The following is a 14,822-nucleotide window of genomic DNA, read 5'->3' on the forward strand; positions in this document are numbered from 1 at the left end:
CCAGGATAGAGAGTATAAAAATGCAAAATTACCAAAAAAAAAAAAAAAGCAGCAGCATCCAAGGAACAATGAATCTCTGAGACATACTACATTTAGAAGTTAAAAAAAAGAAATAGAACCAAAAAATTTTGAATTCAGAAGGACATTCAGTAAGACAGAATTCAGTAAGACAGAATTCAGAATTCAGAATTCAGTAAGACAGAAGGAGCAACACGAGTCAATAAGCATCACAGAAGGACCAGAGAAGTTGAGGTTTGAAGAAGAGGCTGTTTGATTTTTTTAATGCTTCTGAGAGAGTCTGTAAGGTGAGGAGAGACTCAGGACCATTGTTCTTTAAAACAAAGAGGTCACTGATGGTGGATACATGAACAGCTTCACTGGAGGGCTGGCACAGAAGTTCAGCACAAAAAGAGAAATTAAGAAAGGTAAAATAGACTATTACAAACTTTTTCTGTGTGAAAAAATAAATAGGACACGTACCTGAAGGTCGATATAATCAAGAGAAGTGGCGAGAGAGACAGAGAGAGAGAGAGAGAGAGAGAGAGGGAGAGAGAGAGATAAGTTAATAGGACATACGTCTTAGTTTCACAATAATTACACATTTTAAATCACATAAACCTGGAAGAAGTTAATTTTATTTAACCAAAATTAATTAATAAATGACATCAAACTCCTTTACTCTGTTATAAAAAGGAAAATGAGTATGTGGTGGAAAATGCCAGACACAAGTATAGATAGAAATGGAAAAACAAACGAACAAACATCACTTCACATATGTAAGTTAAAGGATACGCTGAAGACTTTCAATTTATTATCTTGCATAAGAACTACTTAAAGCCATTGGAATCAACATGGTAATGAATGAAGGTGACTAATCTAAAAATATTTTCCCTCTGAACGTGCTGTTGCACCTTCTATATCTCATCATGACAACATATACAGAGTTCTATGTCTGATTATGGTCCAACTATTTGCTTAATTCTTGACTTCTGCTACTATATTATGAGAATGTTTACATCAGGAGCATTAATTTTTAATGTAGTCTCTGGGGTTCTGGTTGAATTCAAATTGTGCTATGTCCCTGATTAGCTGTGTAACCCTACTTAAGTAAGTTATTTAACTTACTTAACACCGTTTTCTTTCCTTGACAGTAGGCCTAATATTAGCACATACCTCGTATGATTTTGCAAGCTATATCCTAACAAACAAGTGTCAGGCTTTTACTTCATTGCATATAGTAAGCACTGAATAAAACTGGCTGTTATTATCTGTGGGCCCTTGGATGTGTTTAGCACATAGTGGGCGCTAAAATAGTTTTCTTAATTGAACAAGCAATGAATGAATGACATCAGACCTGAAACTCCAGCCCAGAAATCATTAAAGCATCAGACACTGAAGGTGAAGGTAATATTTCCTTCTTGAAGATCCATGCCAGTGTGTCCATTTTCCTGAGAGCAGCACCAAAGGTCTTTGTTGCCCAAAGCAGTGATTCCAAATTGAGAACAAATTCAGGAATATCATAATTTTGCTTACTCTGTTCTTTGATACCTGGTTCAGGACCAAGAAGGAATGTGTGCTCATGATAATTACAACGATTGTGAAATCTTGATCAAAAGAGGAGATGAAGGATAGCTTCTTGTCAAGGAAAGGAATACAGAGCTGAGCCTAGGGATCTAGTAAGGAGTATGTGGTTTTGTTCAGAATATAGCCAGACTTCTGGGATATAAAGACATAAATATTCTTGGGAGCAATTACATGAAATTTAGCCACCAAAGAAATGTAAGTGCATATTTATCATTGTGACAGTTCCTTTTTAAAGGGAATTTTATGTTGTCGTTTGGTATCCATAATCTACAAATAATTGATCATAAATAGTAAAAACAGAATATCTGATTTAAAATGCATTTCAAGTCCTAGAGAAAAATAGAATTAATTTTCTTACAACACAATCTCCTTGCTTTCTTGTACATATGAGTTTGGTGATTCATTATAATATTGCCCACATTTACCACCAATAGGTTTAACTTTTAAATCCATGGGGAGTTTTAAGTATATAAGGAGCACCATAATTCTCCGATGGTTACAAACTGTTAAGTAGTGTTGGTACTGTCTTAAGATTTTTGATCCTCTGAGAGGCAATTAAGATTGGATTTTAAAATAAATTTTGCTCAGTCAGTTGAGTGTCCTACTCTTGATTCTGGCTCAGGGAATGAACTCACAGTTGCTGGGATTGAGCCCTGCATCCGTGTTGCCAGTGCAGCCAGTGCAGAGCCTGCTATCACTACCTCTCCTTCAAAAATAAATAAAAAACATTTTAAAAAATAAAATAAAAAATAAAATAAAATAAAATAAAATAAAATAAAATAAAATAAAATAAAATAAAATTTGCCAAAGTTGTGAGTACATGGAAAGAGAGTCCGTGGCCTTGACAGAATTACAAAGATGAATCCTGCAGAGGTGGGAAGGAGAGCTTACATTAAACGATAGATACCAATGGCAGTTAAGAAAATTTATTTTTTATTTTTCAATTTTTTTTATTTTAGAGAGAGAGTGTGCACATGCATTTGAGTGGGGGAGGGGCAAAGGGAAAGAGAGAGAGAGGGGGGAGAGAGAGAGACAGAGAGAGAGAGAGAGAGAGAATCTTAAGCAGGTTCCAAGCACAGTGTGGAGCCCAACATGGGACTCAGTTCCACAACCCTGGGATCATGACATGAGCCGAAATCAAGAGTTGGAAACTCAACTGACTGAGCCACCCAGGCAGACCAAGAAACTTTGAAAACAAACCTACTTTTGCTAATTACAAAATGTATTTGATAGATTCACCTGAGAAAATAATACTGGTAAATTTCCCTCTGGGCTTATGCTTGAACAACAAACAAGGAGTGAATTTCCATTTCCACAGAGACACTACAAAATCTCCTTGTTATTTCCTTTTTTTTCCCTATCATAGTAAATTATTCTTTGATCTTAGCCGCATATCTTTGTGATTGTTATTAGTTCTTTTTTAAAATGTGCCTCTCCACGCATGGGTAATTGAGTCTAAATATTTGGAGTCAGTTTGCACAGTTAAACTCTGTCAAAATACCTTGAGGAGTTAGTAAAGAAATTGCATCTTCTCTAAATTAGCGGAAAAAAGCACCGCCTTACTGCTATCATTGGTTGGCTCATAGAGATATAGGCATAAACTATTTCTAAGTAAATAACAGCACTCAGGGCACACAGTACTCACACAGGGTATGACATTGGATGACATTTTCTGGTTTCTATTGGTTTTCTTTTTAAGAGCTATAAAAGTCAGTTAGGGTTTGGTAAATGATTATTTGTCTCATACTGAGAAAATGTATATTCCTTCACGCTACTATTCCTATCATTTAGATGGAAATTACTGTTAAAAAAAAAAAAACCTACAATACCTAGTTCATCCGCCCCTTCTTTTTATTGTTGTTATTGTTCTTATTCCTACTTCTGTTCTTGGCTTTGGGGCAAGGGATGATTGTCGTTTGCTCGTTTGTTTAATTAGGTCAATACATCTTGAAATACAAGTTTTAGGAAAACAAATCAGAAATGAAATTGGAATAATACAAATATTAATTATGGATCTTGTATATTACTTTATGAGAAAGCTTGCACTATGATATTGTAAATATTTGAATCTTTAATTATATGGCAGAATGGCAATGGATTATTTAGGTTTTAAAGTATTCAGCCATATAAGACACTATGTGAATGTCTTTTTATTTATTTATTTTTAATTAAAAATTTTTTATGTTTATTTATTTTGAGAGAGAGACAGAGCACGAGAGGGGGAGGGGGAGTAAGAGTGGGGGGTGCAGAATCTAAATCAGGCTCCAGGCTCTGAGCTGTCAGCACAGAGCCCGACTTGGGGCTCAGACCCACAAACCACAAGATGATGACCTGAGCTGAAGTCTGATGCTTCACCGACTGACCCACCCAGGCACCCCTTTGTGAGTTTCTTTTTAAATAATGCTTATGTAAAATAGAACTAGAATTACTTCAGTTACGGTATTTAAAAATGAAATCCATTGTGCACAGTATGCTAGAAGTTTTTTAAATCTATTACAACTTTACAAAATAAATTAGTCTCTTGGATACATATTGAAGGAGGAAACACCCAAAGACAAAATATGTCTACTTTTACAGGAACAGATAAATCTCTTTCATCTTCATGGAATCTCTTTAATTTCTCATAAACAATCTGGAGCCCTTTAACTACTGCTTTTCCTGTTTAGTTTCATATCTCACCTTTGGGGTGTTGACACTTTATTTTGAGGCAGCAGATGTTCATTTAATTTTCCTTCTGTATCCAAACGTTCCATCTTCCTCCTTTATAACGTAAAGACCCAGCTCATTCTTCACCTGTCATATTATGTTATTCCTTGCCCTCTACCTCTCCCTATCTCTGAATTGCAGTGCCCTAATTGTTTCCTGCCTATCATGCTGCCCTAATTTTTAACAGCTTATTTTACTGTTCTGCTTCTTTGGATCTGAATCCTTTCGTCCTTCATCCATCTTTTCATTTGAAAGTGTAGGTGCATGGACAAATTTATTTTGGGATCGAAAATTGAAAAGAATATGAAATGTTTACAAGGACACAAGAAAACATAAGATAATGTGTCCCTTTCCTCTATTTTTATTTTCAACATTTTTTTTCAGTTTTACTTATTTAAATGAAATGCACTATTCTAGAGCTTTCAAATAAAATACAGTATCTTTAGAAATATATAGACTTTTAAAGGCAAGATTGAAATACAAAGGAAAAAAGATATGCTTTTTAATTATTTTATTGGTCAGGAGGCCACAGTTTCAAAAAATTTTCTGTTATTTCTGAAGGCAAACTCTGGCCAACTGAATTTAAAAGGTATAAGACCATTTTAAAGAGTTCAAGTGTGTGCTTTTTAAAACAAAACAAAGAAAAAACGGCAGAAACCAGACTTTTTTATGTTTATTTATTTATTTTGAGAGAGGGAGAAAGAGAGAGAAAGAGCACATGAGCAGGGGAGGGGCGGAGAGAGAGGAGGTGGGTGGGGAGAGAGAGAATCCCAAGCAGGCTCCACACCATCAGTGTAGAGTGCAATGTGGGGCTCAAACCCACGAATGGTGAGATCATGACCTGAGCTGAAATTAAGAGTCGGATGCTTAACTGACTGAGCCACCATGTATCCCAAAAAACCAGACTCTTAAGTATAGACACCCAACTGGTGATGATGGAGAGGAAGTAGGTATAGGGTGGGCAAAATAGGGGAAGGGGATTAAGAGTACAGTTTCTGTCATGAGCACCGAGTCACGTATAGAATTGTTGAATCACTATGCTATACATGTGAGCCTAATATAACAATGTATACTATGTGGTTAATTTTTTTAAAAAAGAGTGTGCTTTTCAAAAAAGTATTTGTATACTGATTAACATACTTTTTTATTTTGGTATTAAATAAAATATTATCTTCAGGGGGGTAAGGGAACTTCTCATAGAGGGTAGTGAATTTTAGAATCTTAGATGTGATTCAAGCTAGTGGTTATTTGATCATACATAGCAAACTTGTTTTCCTGGGCAGGAAAATGAGTTGCAAAAGTGACAAGAGAAGCTTATGGGAAAAAACTAGGGCTTCTGAGCCTCCTGAGTTCAGAATGTGTTCTTTGCAATGAAGTATGTGGTTGGACTTTATTCCTCTATCTCTGTAATTCACGTCCAAGAAAATAAACAAACAATAAGCAACAATAAACAAAGCCATTGTGGACATTATTTAGTTCCATATTAAATTTTAATATCAGAGTTGATATTTTTTGGGCAGTGACTTACTCAGTGAAGTTGTTAGAATATACTGACGATTTTACCTCATATTCCAGACCATGGGTGTGTAAACTTTATCTGTGGAAGGCGAGGTAGTATATATTTTAGTCTTTGCAATCTATGTGATTTCTACTACAACTATTCAACCAGACCATTGTGGCACTAAACCAGCCATACACAATACCTAAACTCATGAGCATGTCTGTGCTCCAATTTTATTTAAGGACACTCCAATTTCAATTTCCTATCATTTCATGTGTCTTAAGGAGTTTATTATCCTTTAAAAAATCTGCATTAGAAAATGTAAAACTCATTCTATGGTCATGGGCCATAGAAAAGTAGTTCATGGATCAGATTGGTCCAAAACAATGTTCTTCCCTGAGTGAAAGACAGTCATATATTGGTGAAAATTGGGGTGTGGTTGGAAAACTCAGTGGCGTCTTCCATTAAAAATATAATCTTAAGGGAACACCTGGGTGGCTAAGTGGGTTAAGCGTCTGACTCTTGGGTTCGGCTCAGGTCATGATCTCATGGCTCATGAATTTGAGCCCCGCATCCAGTTCTGTGCTGACAGTTCAGAGACTGCTTGGGATTCTTTCTCGCTCCCTCTCTCTCTGCCCCTCTCCTGCTCACATGTCATCTGTCTCTGTCTCTCTTTCTCAAAATAAATAAACTTAAAAAATCTTGTAAAAAAGTACAATCTTTTAAAAACATTTCAAAACTGATTTTATGGTGCAGAAGTATGCAGAGATATTGGATAAGAGAGACTCACTCACTAAACATGCACGATGTGCCAGGGGCTCCTTAGATACATTGCAGGCACATGAGCAGATGTGGTTAGCACAATCTGTGAGTGAGAATTAAGCATAATAGGGCTAATAGGAAGGGGCTGACTAACTTAGCTGGGGACACTCAAGTATTAGGGGGCTGAACTCAGGGCTGTAATCCAAGTCTGTTGGAATTGGAAACCTAGGTTCAATCCACTTACCATGCTTAAACAAAGTTAATGTTAAGTAAGAAAACGTATGTGGTTTGACTCCCAAGTAGTACATAATAGTTCTTCACAAAAGTCTGAGATCGATCAGTGGTGACAGCATTTCAGGTATCATTATGCAGAAAAGGCTCCTGAGAATGTCCCCTGAAAAGCAAATACAAGCTTGGGAAAAAGGATAAAAGGATAAGCTTAGCCCAAATCTACTCAATAAAATTGACTTGCACTTTTATGTTGAAGCATCTGAAGGCCAGGCGGTGGTCTGAGTTCAAAACCGCCGCTTACCCCAAATAAAAAGCAGTCTTTGGAAATAGAGGGATCCTTTGCATTTCTATAAGGTCTTGTTTATGAAAGCAGGGAATCGCTGTTCTAGGAAACTGGCAAAAACTTACATTTCTTTAGTTTTGCTGGCTCTGCAAAACTGTGCGCACAGCTGTACTCAAACCCATTAGCTCAACCTTTCAGAAAATTCTCTCACAGAAATTGCTTAGAGGTACATAGCCTGACAGTTGCTGTGTGTTTTGAGAGCTTTACCTGTCAGAAGCCGGCTCAGCATTCTTTTGCTTAATTGGTCTGTAGAGACTGGTCATTTTAGAGAGAGAAGTTCCACACCTCAGAGAGAATGACATCTACCTCAGCCCATAATCAGCTAATTTAAAGAAAGGGAATACCACCAGCTCCAGGGGCTGCTTACCCTCCACTCTATGTTGAGATGGGGTGAGAGCTGCGGAAGGCACATCAAGCAAGTAAAATTAAGGGGAAATGGGGAATAGAGGAAAACAGTTTTCAAAATACATGAAGTCTATTCCTTCCAATTCCAGCCATATAGACCTCTGAACACGTCAACGTTTTAAAGTTTAAAACCGAAGATCTGATTTTGATTACAGACTACTGAGTCCCGACATTTCACGTTAAGTTACAGCACTGTCTATCACACAGGGTGATTTTCCTAAGATCAAGGGCTTTTAGTTGTGGGAAATGATCATAAGGATAGAGCGAATTGGACCTTGAACATATGAACACGCCAGATAATGCTCTAGCGAGTACAGGAGGGAAATGCATACTCACTTTCAAGCAGCTTAGTAAGGAGGGAGCTCTGCCTAGTGTTAGAAGCTTGGACCCCTGTGCACAGGGATGCTGAGTCGGGTCCTTGATATGCCACGGTCTAACATTGCAACTTTGGGGGCGCTTGGGTGGCTCAGTTGGTTAAGCATCCAACTTCAGCTCAGGTCGTGATCTCGCAGTCTGTGAGTTTGAGCCCTGCATCTGGGCCCTGTGCTGACAGCTCAGAGCCTGGAGCCTGCTTCGGATTCCGTGTCTCCCTCTCTCTCTGCCCCTCCTCTGCTTATGCTCTGTCTCTCTTACTCCCAAAAATGAATAAATGTTAAAATAAAATAAAATAAAATAAAATAAAATAAAATAAAATAAAATAAAATAAAATAAAATAAAATAAAACATTGCAACTTTGGGCAACTTACTTGACCTCCCTTTGCTCTTTAACCTAAGCATCAGACTTGATTGAGTTGTCATTTATGGCAAAAGACAGTTAAAATTCCTCATCCTACCTGTCTACTTTTTAAACCAAAACTTTTATTTTACTTGTGATAAACTTGGTACAGGTACATTGACAAGAGCTCATTGCCATGGATCAAACTACAGCTAGCTGGTGAATATGAAGGGAAAAGAAAAGAAAAAGCTCAGAAAATTACATTAAATAATATAGTCTTAATGCTTTAAAATATGGCATTTAAATCTTACCATTTTGAAGTAAAAGTAAAAGATAGTCTTTAAAGCATTCTGGTGGCAAATCAGTAATATACGTTAAGATGATGAATACTCAATTGTAATTTTTCTTGATTATAAAAATCTATTATTCACTATGTGATTATGTCAGAGTCCATAATTATTATATAATTCTACTTTATTTTATAATGAATACTCTTTTTGAAAAATATAGCCAATAAAAATTATTAATTTTCACAAAGAAAAAAATATCAACAAGAAGTGTGTAAAATATATGGCTGACTTTTTTTTTTCCAATTCTCACTTTGGAAAATATTATAAAAGCAAGTAAAAATGTCAAAAAAACACTCAGAGAGTTAAGTCCTTATCATTTGAGCCAGGGCTGTTAAAAATTGAAACAGCCAGAGATATTTATAAAATTATAGCACAGAAGAGAATAATGATGGACATCATTCCAGAAGACTCATATAGCAACGACTAATACAATATAATATGGCAAATGTGAAATGGAAAAAATCAGAACATTTTTATTAAGCGAATATAGAAAAGGGAGAATAGGTGCTTGGAAAAATATCTGGAATATTGTTTGAATGGCATACAAATTTAATTATATTTCATCATGTGTATAGTAAGAAGGGTTGAGGTTATAAAATAATATTCTATAATTTGATATAAATTATTATGAAGAATATGTTTACTGTTATTTAAGTGATGCTGGATGGTCTGATATTATCAGATACAAAATAATATTACAACAGTATAAAATCAGCAATGATTTTAAGGAAAAGACATTTTTTAGTAATCCTTAAATTACTACTGGAATATCCTTTAGATCAACATTTGACAAAAATGTTAGTAGAATCAAAACAAAAATTGTTCAGGACGAAGTCAAACAGGCAAGGAAGACTTTATGCAAGATATTGTAATGTGGTGGGTGGGTCATAGGCATTTATGTGTGCTAATAGTTCTTATCCAAAGGAAAAGTAAACTTTCTTAAGATTGTTCCACAACTTGGATCACAGCACTCACTGAAGTTAGGCTCCTACCCTCCCACACAGCCTGGGAGATAGGGTGCCATCTTCCTTGATTACATTTCAAACAGATGGCTCAGAGGTCCTTGGAAAAGACAGTTCTGGGTTGTAAAACTGCCAAGAGACTTTTAAAAAGTTTTAAATCTCAAAGGGACAGAGAATTTTGCAACTACAAGCTTTCTAAAATAAATGCTCAGAGAAAAGGGGGATCAGAGCCCTGGAGATACACAGAAGGCTCTCTAAAGTTTAGTCAAGTTGAGCAGAAACTTGAGACCCCAGCTCCTGAGTGGCTCAGTTGGTTGAGCTCAGACACTTGATTTCAGCTTATGTCTTGATCTCATCATCTCATGGCTCATGAGATGGAGCCCCATGTCGGGCTGTGCTGAGAGCACAGAACCTGCTTGGGATTCTCTCTGTCCCCCTCTCTCTCTCTATCTGCCTCTCCCCACCCCTTTGAAAAAAAAAAATAAACATTATTTTTTTTTTAAATAAAAAAGAAACTTAAGGCCTTCTTGGTGAGTCCAGAGAGTAAGAAAGTGTTAATTTTTTCTTCAGGAATCCCTTATTGTTGTACAGAGAGGTACATCTTTAGGAAAGTTGCAGGAAATCAACAGCAACTTTGACAGCGTATTAGAGAGTGTCAGCAGGCCAGAGGGCGGTTTGTGGCAAAGGCTCGACCAACTAGGACCAGCATGGTGACCGGCTCCAGAAATCAGTTTTGGTAGAAGAGATACCAATAACTCACTAAACCAGTGGCAGATATAGCTAAGATGGCAACGGTTAAGAACAAAAAATAAATAAATAAAACTAAAAGCAGTTTAGAGATACTAGAGGAAGCAGAGACAAAGAAACGTGGAACTGAAAGATTTGTAGTTTGTATCTGGAAGCATTCGATAATCTGCACACAAGCCTGCATCAATTTTTATATTTAAATATAGTAGCTCTTACTACAATCTATGGGAGAATTTTATGGGCCACAGTCATGTATATGGTCGCCCGAAACTTCAAATCCTTCTACACACAGAAGAACTAAATCTGGTTGGCATGCCACTATTTTCGCTACATCTGGGCATTCCAATGTCTTTTTACACCCAAATCCTCTTCGTGATTATGAAGGCCAGCTTGAGAAAAGGTGCCTTGTGCCAAATCATCCTACTGATCAAAAGGTTCATCCAATGGTGAATTAGTTTACCAAAATTACTACCTATCAGAATGGCATTGGGGATTTGTAGTGACACAAAACTCAGCTCTGTTTCAGATTCTTGAACTAGGATGGTTTTGTGTGATGTCTAAGGAATGTAGTTTATATATGAACTGTGTACATTTATATATTTTATCTATATATTTCATATATCCCACAAAAAGTGAGTTAACTCACATGCTGCAATCCAGAATTTAGAAACCAATGAGGTAACCATCTAAATCCTCTGATTCACGGCAAGAGAATTAGGCAAGGCTAAGGACTGGCCACAAATCAAATTCTGGCAAGACACTGAGGATTCTGACATTAAGTGAGCTCAGTTTTAGGATCTCAGTGTCACTATCTTTAAACAGTCATTATGAGATGATCATTAAGTGAACATTAGAAGTCCTTTAAAAAGATACACAAGACATTATTATAGTCACTGTTCTATCTTTCACCTTAGCTAATCCCTGATCCTCTGCCCTCTCCTGTCAGATCCTTAATCCTTTATGCCCAATGCCAATTGACCTTCCAATAACAATTTGGACCAAAAGCAGCTTAATGAACTGCAGTGCACAAGAAGGTCAATCTGTGAGTTGCAGAAGGAACAACAACAAAGCGTGAGCTCTGTTACTTTCCACAGATAAACTTACATGTAAGAAAAGGCAATCTAAAGGAAAGTAGACTGGAGAAAATGTATGAAACCAACTAGACCAGGGGTTATTTTCTTCTTAATGTGGAAAATAATAAATAAGATATATCACAAGTGAGTGGAGTTTACTGAAAACATTTAAAGTTAATAATTTTATATTTTATGTTACTATTAATCTTTAGCTAACCTAGAGAATCCTCTAGAACCCTGGAAACCAATGCATTCTATAACTGTGCTAATAAAAGTATGATCTGTGAGCCTGGGTCAGTCCACAATGAGAAAATGAGTGTAACTATTATGAATTTTCTAGAAATGTGGAAGTATTGTTTAATCCCTATTGAAGCTAGAAATGAAAGTCTGACTTTATATATATATTTTTTAATTTTATGTTTACAATGTTATATTTCGTAGTATTTTTTTTTAAAAAGCATTATACCATGATGGCTTAGAGATAAAATAAAAACAAAAACAAAAAGAACCTGTTCTTCAACAGAAGAACTGAAAATACTGAAAAATACTACTCTAAAGAAATATACTGAAAAATACTACTCTAAAGAAATATAAATAAAATGCTAGGGAAGTTATAAATACAAAAGAAACAAGTTTATTTCCTTTGGGAATCTTCAGAACTTTTAAAATTGAAATGTGCAGTGTGAATCTCCAAATAAAGGTTGAGCAGTTTTTCCCCGTGTGTTTGAGCTCAGGCTTTTAATTTTTCAATTTTTGTGGTTTTTTTTACACCACATTCTATGATCTCATGAGACTAGGAGTCCTCAGAACATATGGGAAATATTTTTCAAAATTAATTAACAGGTGCATGAGAAATGTCTTTTTAGTTAGTACATAGACATGAAGTAAGCATTTTCCAGAAATCCCCTGTGAATTTCATTTTCTAGAGAGACAATTAGATACTAGAAAAAAGTTCCATTCAGTTAACTAGATCATAAGTTAGATATTAAAATACATAAGACAAAAAACTGAACTTGAGTACCCTGTACCTTTACAATCAATGAACATGGGCTTCTTGAAGACTTACTATGTGCTATTTTCTACTCGGAAGCCGCATCTATTCAAGAAGCAACAATTGAAGCAATAAACATAGCTTCCCTCAAGGAAACTCAGTTGCTAATGGAAAATATTCATGGTGTTACTTTGGAAATAGTTTTATGTGGAAAATATTTGAAAATGTAGGGTTTTTTTTTTTGTCTTTTACAACTTTGAAGAGTCCTAGAAGATGATAAACTATATATTTTTTTCATGAAAAGACTAGAAACAAATGGACTTCAATATATTTCATACATTTAATAGGATAGAAACAAAGATAATACATTATGTAAGAGAAAAGCTGAGCAGTACTATAGCCTATTGAATAAGGACATTTTCAGTGGTGCTGGAAGGGCCTGGAGGTACTTTTTATCTTAGAACAATTCTCTGGTGCTCTAGCTTGTTGATTTCCTTCACCTGCCTGTTAACTCCCAGTGAACCAAATTACTCTGTTTCTCCCCCACAGCCCTAGCTCTTCAGAGAGCTTTCTAGAAACCATGCCAGTGCCTTATGGAATGTTAAATTTCTAAAATGATGGCACTCAACAAACAAGATATTTGTTGTGAGCTGTATATGTACACAGTAGTTTTCAGAGTATCTAAAAATGTGTGTGACAAACTAGTCATAAGATTTTGCATATCTAGTATGGGGTAGAAAGTAAATACAAATAAAAACAGAAATGACAGTCAATGTCAAGGTAATACATATTGTTCATCACAGCTGACCATTGTCCCTGACTCTGTTGCCTTCAAGAGTTAACTCACCCTGAGGATTATATACTTTGGGGAAGGTATCAGGGAAGAGGAATTTGAACTGGGAATTAAAAGATTAACAGAACTGAGAGAAATAGTATGCTAAGAAGGGAGAATATGTGATCAGGAATGAAGTTTATTTCTTCTTTTAATTTTTTTTTAAGTTTCTTTATTTATTTTGAAAGAAGAAGAGAGAGAACAAGCTGGGGAGGGGCAGAGAGACAGGGGGACAGAGGATCCGAAGAGGGCTCTGTGCTGACAGCAGAGAACCAGATGTGGAACTCGAACTCCTGGTGTATCTTGTGAAGGTGAAGAGAAGCATCTAAGAGACCATAGAAAAATATATTTATAAAAATCAGACTTCGGTTAATAGATTAAACTATACTGTCAGGCATGGGAATGAAACAGAAAGGTTATCATGGGAGACACTTCAACTGGTGTTGCGAATTGCAGCTAAAAACTATACTGGGATGAAGGTGAGGGGTTGCCAGAGGTAACAAAGTTAAATTTATTTCCAAAGCATCAGCCCATCCAAATAATAGAATCTTTAATGGAACTTTTAAGAAATACTATACGATGATGCCCACTGGTCAATATTTAGAAATACAGACAAGGATATGAAAATAGAGTAATACCTTATAAATGTGGACTAGTTTGTATTTGAGAGTGGATTAAACCTTAGGATAAGGTCATCCTAAAAATTTAATATTCAGGAGTCAACTGAAAACAGATTATGCTTGAGGATGTGACAAAGCACGTTATACATGAGTGAATAAGGGCAGATGAAATATTTAGGCAGCTTAGGATTGAATTTTGATATGTATTGAACATATGGGAACCATATAACTTTATTTGGTAAAGGATATAGAAAAAATACAAGTAATAAGAGCTCTAGAATGATGTAATGCAAAAACAAATGAAAACTGAAATCAGAATTGAGTGAAGCTGTAATATACAGATGTAATGATAGTGCAAAAATAAGAAAGGAATCCATGTGTCAAAAGCAAACAAAGCCTTAATGACTAACACCAAATAATTTTCTGTCCCTGTGTTAAGATTGGCTCTCATAACACTTCCCAGTCTCTGTGTTAAACGATTCTTGGATGAAGCACAATTTCCTGTTCTTTACTAAGCAATACTGGGAATAAGCAAAAAATAACTCAGATGCTTACTGCAGGAAATATCAGTTCCTAGAAAATAAGACACCAACACAACTGAATAGCTTACTTATCATGACTCATTTCAAGTTCCTCATCTTGCTGTGCCCACAAATCCAAAACCATCGCATCATAATAGTAATCCAGCTACTTGCCAATCCTGTAAGAGTCACCTCAAAGTCACTCAATGCAAGCCGTAAAACCTTAACTTTACCATGTCCCAATTTTCCTTTCTAAGAAAACCTTAGTCAGGTATAATTCTCCCTTCCTACGATAAGTCTAATAAATTGTATGATATTTCATCAACAGATTTTCTGGTGGTCTTCTCCGGAATAAACAATTGGCACTTCTGATCAATAAGCAGGAAGAGAAAGGAATTCATGCTTAATTCAACAAATATTTACACTGGGCCTATTAGATGCCAGGATAGATAGAGCGTGGCAAGACAAAGTCTGTTCTC

General features: G+C 35.9%; 1 long non-coding RNA gene across 1 annotated transcript in view; it reads left to right on the forward strand.

Annotated features, from left to right (window-relative positions):
• The first annotated feature begins 219 nt into the window (after positions 1 to 219).
• Positions 220 to 14,822, forward strand: part of LOC122237752 — a 28,316-nt gene continuing 13,713 nt past the window's right edge. Inside the window, exon 1 of the long non-coding RNA XR_006216377.1 lies at positions 220 to 425. This is a non-coding gene — a long non-coding RNA (uncharacterized LOC122237752). The remainder of the gene's footprint in view (positions 426 to 14,822) is intronic.

The sequence above is a fragment of the Panthera tigris genome, chromosome B1 (genome assembly GCF_018350195.1).
Source record: "Panthera tigris isolate Pti1 chromosome B1, P.tigris_Pti1_mat1.1, whole genome shotgun sequence".
Lineage (NCBI taxonomy): Eukaryota > Metazoa > Chordata > Mammalia > Carnivora > Felidae > Panthera > Panthera tigris.